Source organism: Syngnathus leptorhynchus, unplaced genomic scaffold (assembly GCF_054491065.1).
Source record: "Syngnathus leptorhynchus isolate UIUO unplaced genomic scaffold, UIUO_Slep HiC_scaffold_664, whole genome shotgun sequence".
Taxonomy (NCBI): Eukaryota; Metazoa; Chordata; class Actinopteri; order Syngnathiformes; family Syngnathidae; genus Syngnathus; species Syngnathus leptorhynchus.
This window is the reverse complement of record NW_028232535.1, coordinates 15001-21107: the sequence shown is the minus strand read 5'-3', so window position 1 is coordinate 21107 and position 6107 is coordinate 15001.

Below are 6107 nucleotides of genomic sequence, written 5' to 3'. Positions count from 1 at the left end.
AGTGTGGAGCTCCAGCACCCTCCCTGCCTATGGAAGTGTGGAGCTCCAGCACCCTCCCTGCCTATGGAAGTGTGGAGCTCCAGCACCCTCCCTGCCTATGGAAGTGTGGAGCTCCAGCACCCTCCCTGCCTATGGAAGTGTGGAGCTCCAGCACCCTCCCTGCCTATGGAAGTGTGGAGCTCCAGCACCCTCCCTGCCTATGGAAGTGTGGAGCTCCAGCACCCTCCCTGCCTATGGAAGTGTGGAGCTCCAGCACCCTCCCTGCCTATGGAAGTGTGGAGCTCCAGCACCCTCCCTGCCTATGGAAGTGTGGAGCTCCAGCACCCTCCCTGCCTATGGAAGTGTGGAGCTCCAGCACCCTCCCTGCCTAGGAAGTGTGGAGCTCCAGCACCCTCCTGCCTATGGAAGTGTGGAGCTCCAGCACCCTCCCTGCCTATGGAAGTGTGGAGCTCCAGCACCCTCCCTGCCTATGGAAGTGTGGAGCTCCAGCACCCTCCCTGCCTATGGAAGTGTGGAGCTCCAGCACCCTCCCTGCCTATGGAAGTGTGGAGCTCCAGCACCCTCCCTGCCTATGGAAGTGTGGAGCTCCAGCACCCTCCCTGCCTATGGAAGTGTGGAGCTCCAGCACCCTCCCTGCCTATGGAAGTGTGGAGCTCCAGCACCCTCCCTGCCTATGGAAGTGTGGAGCTCCAGCACCCTCCCTGCCTATGGAAGTGTGGAGCTCCAGCACCCTCCCTGCCTATGGAAGTGTGGAGCTCCAGCACCCTCCCTGCCTATGGAAGTGTGGAGCTCCAGCACCCTCCCTGCCTATGGAAGTGTGGAGCTCCAGCACCCTCCCTGCCTATGGAAGTGTGGAGCTCCAGCACCCTCCCTGCCTATGGAAGTGTGGAGCTCCAGCACCCTCCCTGCCTATGGAAGTGTGGAGCTCCAGCACCCTCCCTGCCTATGGAAGTGTGGAGCTCCAGCACCCTCCCTGCCTATGGAAGTGTGGAGCTCCAGCACCCTCCCTGCCTATGGAAGTGTGGAGCTCCAGCACCCTCCCTGCCTATGGAAGTGTGGAGCTCCAGCACCCTCCCTGCCTATGGAAGTGTGGAGCTCCAGCACCCTCCCTGCCTATGGAAGTGTGGAGCTCCAGCACCCTCCCTGCCTATGGAAGTGTGGAGCTCCAGCACCCTCCCTGCCTATGGAAGTGTGGAGCTCCAGCACCCTCCCTGCCTATGGAAGTGTGGAGCTCCAGCACCCTCCCTGCCTATGGAAGTGTGGAGCTCCAGCACCCTCCCTGCCTATGGAAGTGTGGAGCTCCAGCACCCTCCCTGCCTATGGAAGTGTGGAGCTCCAGCACCCTCCCTGCCTATGGAAGTGTGGAGCTCCAGCACCCTCCCTGCCTATGGAAGTGTGGAGCTCCAGCACCCTCCCTGCCTATGGAAGTGTGGAGCTCCAGCACCCTCCCTGCCTATGGAAGTGTGGAGCTCCAGCACCCTCCCTGCCTATGGAAGTGTGGAGCTCCAGCACCCTCCCTGCCTATGGAAGTGTGGAGCTCCAGCACCCTCCCTGCCTATGGAAGTGTGGAGCTCCAGCACCCTCCGTGCCTAGGGAAGTGTGGAGCTCCAGCACCCTCCGTGCCTATGGAAGAGCCACCTCCGCGGGCATGCTGCTCAACCACGCCGGCCCAGAGTTCCAGCCGCTCGCTACACTCTCTCACAAGCCCCGCCTGGAGCTCCCCAGCCCGCCCCTGGTACCTCAACTACCGAGGCCAGCCGCTCGACCAGGCCGGCCCAGAGTTCCAGCCGCTCGGATAAGCTCTGTCACTCTCCCGCTAAGCAGCCACCGGTAACGGGGAAATGTCGCCGCCTTGTGGACACGCCGTTGTAAATGAATGGGCTTTCGCACTTAGTGCAATTTTCGCCAGCTCCGTGGCTGCAAGTATGGAGCTATGGAGCTATGGAGCCACCAGACAGGCTGGAGCTCTGGAGCTATGGAAGTATGGAGCTCTGGAGCTATGGAGCTATGGAGCTATGGAGCTCTGGGGCTATGGAGCTATGGAGCTATGGAGCTCTGGAGCTCTGGTGCTATGGAGCTCTGGAGCTCTGGTGCTATGGAGCTATGGAGCTATGGAGCTATGGAGCTATGGAGCTATGGAAGTCTGGAGCTATGGAAGTATGGAGCTATGGAAGTATGGAGCTATGGAGCTATGGAGCTATGGAGCCACCAGCCAGCACCCTCCGTGGCTCAACCACGCCGGCCCAGAGTTCCAGCCGCTCGGCTTCACTCTCTCACAAGCCCCGCCTGGAGCTCCCCAGCCCGCCCCTGGTACCTCAACTACCGAGGCCAGCCGCTCGACCAGGCCGGCCCAGAGTTCCAGCCGCTCGGCTTCACTCTCTCACAAGACCCGCCTGGAGCTCCCCGGCCCACCCCTGGTACCTCAACTACCGAGGCCAGCCGTTCGACCACGCCGGCGCAGAGTTCCAGCCGCTCGGATAAGCTCTGTCACTCTCCTGCCGCGCAGCCACCGGTAACGGGGAAATGTCGCCGCCTTGTGGACACGCCCTTGTAAATGAATGGGCTTTCGCACTTAGTGCAATTTTCGCCAACTCTCTGACTGGAGCTATGGAAGTATGGAGCTATGGAGCCACCAGCCACCCAGGCTGGAGCTATGGAGCTCTGGTGCTATGGAGCTCTGGTGCTATGGAGCTATGGAGCTCTGGAGCTCTGGTGCTATGGAGCTATGGAGCTCTGGAAGTATGGAGCTATGGAGCTCTGGAGGTATGGAGCTATGGAGCCCTGGAGCCCTGGAGCTATGGAGCCCTGGAGCTATGGAGCCCTGGAGCCCTGGAGCTATGGAGCCCTGGAGCTATGGAGCTATGGAGCTCTGGTGCTATGGAGCTATGGAGCTCTGGTGCTATGGAGCTATGGAGCTCTGGTGCTATGGAGCTATGGAGCTCTGGTGCTATGGAGCTATGGAGCTCTGGTGCTATGGAGCTATGGAGCTGGTGCTATGGAGCTATGGAGCTCTGGTGCTATGGAGCTATGGAGCTCTGGTGCTATGGAGCTCTGGTGCTATGGAGCTATGGAGCTCTGGTGCTATGGAGCTATGGAGCTCTGGTGCTATGGAGCTATGGAGCTCTGGTGCTATGGAGCTCTGGTGCTATGGAGCTATGGAGCTCTGGTGCTATGGAGCTCTGGAGCTCTGGAGGTATGGAGCTATGGAGGTATGGAGCCACCAGCCAGCACCCTCCGTGGCTGGATCAATGGAAGTGTTTAGGTACCAGGCGGCAAAGTGCCGAGGCCTCACGCTCGACCACGCCGGCGCAGAGTTCCAGCCGCTCGGATGAGCTCTGTCACTCTCCCGCCGCGCAGCCACCGGTAACGGGGAAATGTCGCCGCCTTGTGGACACGCCGTTGTAAATGAATGGGCTTTCGCACTTAGTGCAATTTTCGCCAACTCTCTGACTTAGAGCTATGGAAGTATGGAGCTATGGAGCCACCAGCCACCCAGGCTGGAGCTATGGAGCTCTGGAGCTCTGGTGCTATGGAGCTCTGGAGGTATGGAGCTATGGAGCTATGGAGCTATGGAGCTATGGAGCCCTGGAGCTCTGGAGGTATGGAGCTATGGTGCTATGGAGCTCTGAAGCCATGGAGCTCTGGTGCTATGGAGCTCTGGAGCTCTGGAGGTATGGAGCTCTGGAGGTATGGAGCTATGGAGCCCTGGAGCCCTGGAGCTATGGAGCCCTGGAGCTATGGAGCCCTGGAGCCCTGGAGCTATGGAGCCCTGGAGCTATGGAGCCCTGGAGCCCCTGGAGCTATGGAGCCCTGGAGCTATGGAGCTATGGAGCCCTGGAGCTATGGAGCTATGGAGCTATGGAGCTCTGGTGCTATGGAGCTATGGAGCTCTGGTGCTATGGAGCTATGGAGCTCTGGTGCTATGGAGCTATGGAGCTCTGGTGCTATGGAGCTATGGAGCTCTGGTGCTATGGAGCTCTGGTGCTATGGAGCTATGGAGCTCTGGTGCTATGGAGCTATGGAGCTCTGGTGCTATGGAGCTATGGAGCTCTGGTGCTATGGAGCTATGGAGCTCTGGAGGTATGGAGCTATGGAGGTATGGAGCCACCAGCCAGCACCCTCCGAGGCTGGATCAATGGAAGTGTTTTAGGTACCAGGCAGCCAAAGGGCCGAGGCCTCACTCTCGACCACGCCGGCGCAGAGTTCCAGCCGCTCGGATAAGCTCTGTCACTCACCCCGCCGCGCAGCCACCGGTAACGGGGAAATGTCGCCGCCTTGTGGACACGCCGTTGTAAATGAATGGGCTTTCGCACTTAGTGCAATTTTCGCCAGCTCCGTGGCTGCAAGTATGGAGCTATGGAGCCACCAGCCAGCCAGGCTGGAGCTATGGAAGTATGGAGCCATGGAGCTCCGGAGCTATGGAAGTATGGAGCTATGGAGCTATGGAGCTCTGGAGCTCTGGAGCTCTGGAGCTATGGAGCTATGGAGCCCTGGAGCTATGGAGCTATGGAGCCCTGGTGCTATGGAGCTATGGAGCTCTGGTGCTATGGAGCTATGGAGCTCTGGTGCTATGGAGCTATGGAGCTCTGGTGCTATGGAGCTATGGAGCTCTGGTGCTATGGAGCTATGGAGCTCTGGTGCTATGGAGCTATGGAGCTCTGGTGCTATGGAGCTATGGAGCTCTGGTGCTATGGAGCTCTGGAGCTCTGGTGCTATGGAGCTCTGGAGCTCTGGTGCTATGGAGCTATGGAGCTCTGGTGCTATGGAGCTATGGAGCTCTGGTGCTATGGAGCTATGGAGCTCTGGAGGTATGGAGCTATGGAGGTATGGAGCCACCAGCCAGCACCCTCCGTGGCTGGATCAATGGAAGTGTTTAGGTACCAGGCGGCCAAAGTGCCGAGGCCTCACGCTCGACCACGCCGGCGCAGAGTTCCAGCCGCTCGGATGAGCTCTGTCACTCTCTCCGCCGCGCAGCCACCGGTAACGGGGAAATGTCGCCGCCTTGTGGACACGCCGTTGTAAATGAATGGGCTTTCGCACTTAGTGCAATTTTCGCCAACTCTCTGACTTAGAGCTATGGAAGTATGGAGCTATGGAGCCACCAGCCACCCAGGCTGGAGCTATGGAGCTCTGGAGCTATGGAGCTCTGGTGCTATGGAGCTATGGAGCTCTGGTGCTATGGAGCTATGGAGCTCTGGTGCTATGGAGCTATGGAGCTCTGGTGCTATGGAGCTATGTAGCTCTGGTGCTATGGAGCTATGGAGCTCTGGTGCTATGGAGCTATGGAGCTCTGGTGCTATGGAGCTATGGAGCTCTGGTGCTATGGAGCTATGGAGCTCTGGTGCTATGGAGCTATGGAGCTATGGAGCCACCAGCCAGCACCCTCCGTGGCTGGATCAATGGAAGTGTTTTAGGTACCAGGCAGCCAAAGGGCCGGGGCCTCACGCTCGACCACGCCGGCGCAGAGTTCCAGCCGCTCGGATAAGCTCTGTCACTCACCCGCCACGCAGCCACCGGTAACGGGGAAATGTCGCCGCCTGGCGGACACGCCGTTGTAAATGAATGGGCTTTCGCACTTAGTGCAATTTTCGCCAACTCTCTGACTGGAGCTATGGAAGTATGGAGCTATGGAGCCACCAGCCACCCAGGCTGGAGCTATGGAGCTCTGGAGGTATGGAGCTATGGAGCCCTGGAGCTATGGAGCTATGGAGCCCTGGAGCTATGGAGCCCTGGAGCTATGGAGCTATGGAGCCCTGGTGCTATGGAGCTATGGAGCTCTGGTGCTATGGAGCTATGGAGCTCTGGTGCTATGGAGCTATGGAGCTCTGGTGCTATGGAGCTATGGAGCTCTGGTGCTATGGAGCTATGGAGCTCTGGTGCTATGGAGCTATGGAGCTCTGGTGCTATGGAGCTCTGGAGCTCTGGAGGTATGGAGCCACCAGCCAGCACCCTCCGTGGCTGGATCAATGGAAGTGTTTTAGGTACCAGGCAGCCAAAGGGCCGAGGCCTCACGCTCGACCACGCCGGCGCAGAGTTCCAGCCGCTCGGATAAGCTCTGTCACTCACCCGCCGCGCAGCCACCGGTAACGGGGAAATGTCGCCGCCTG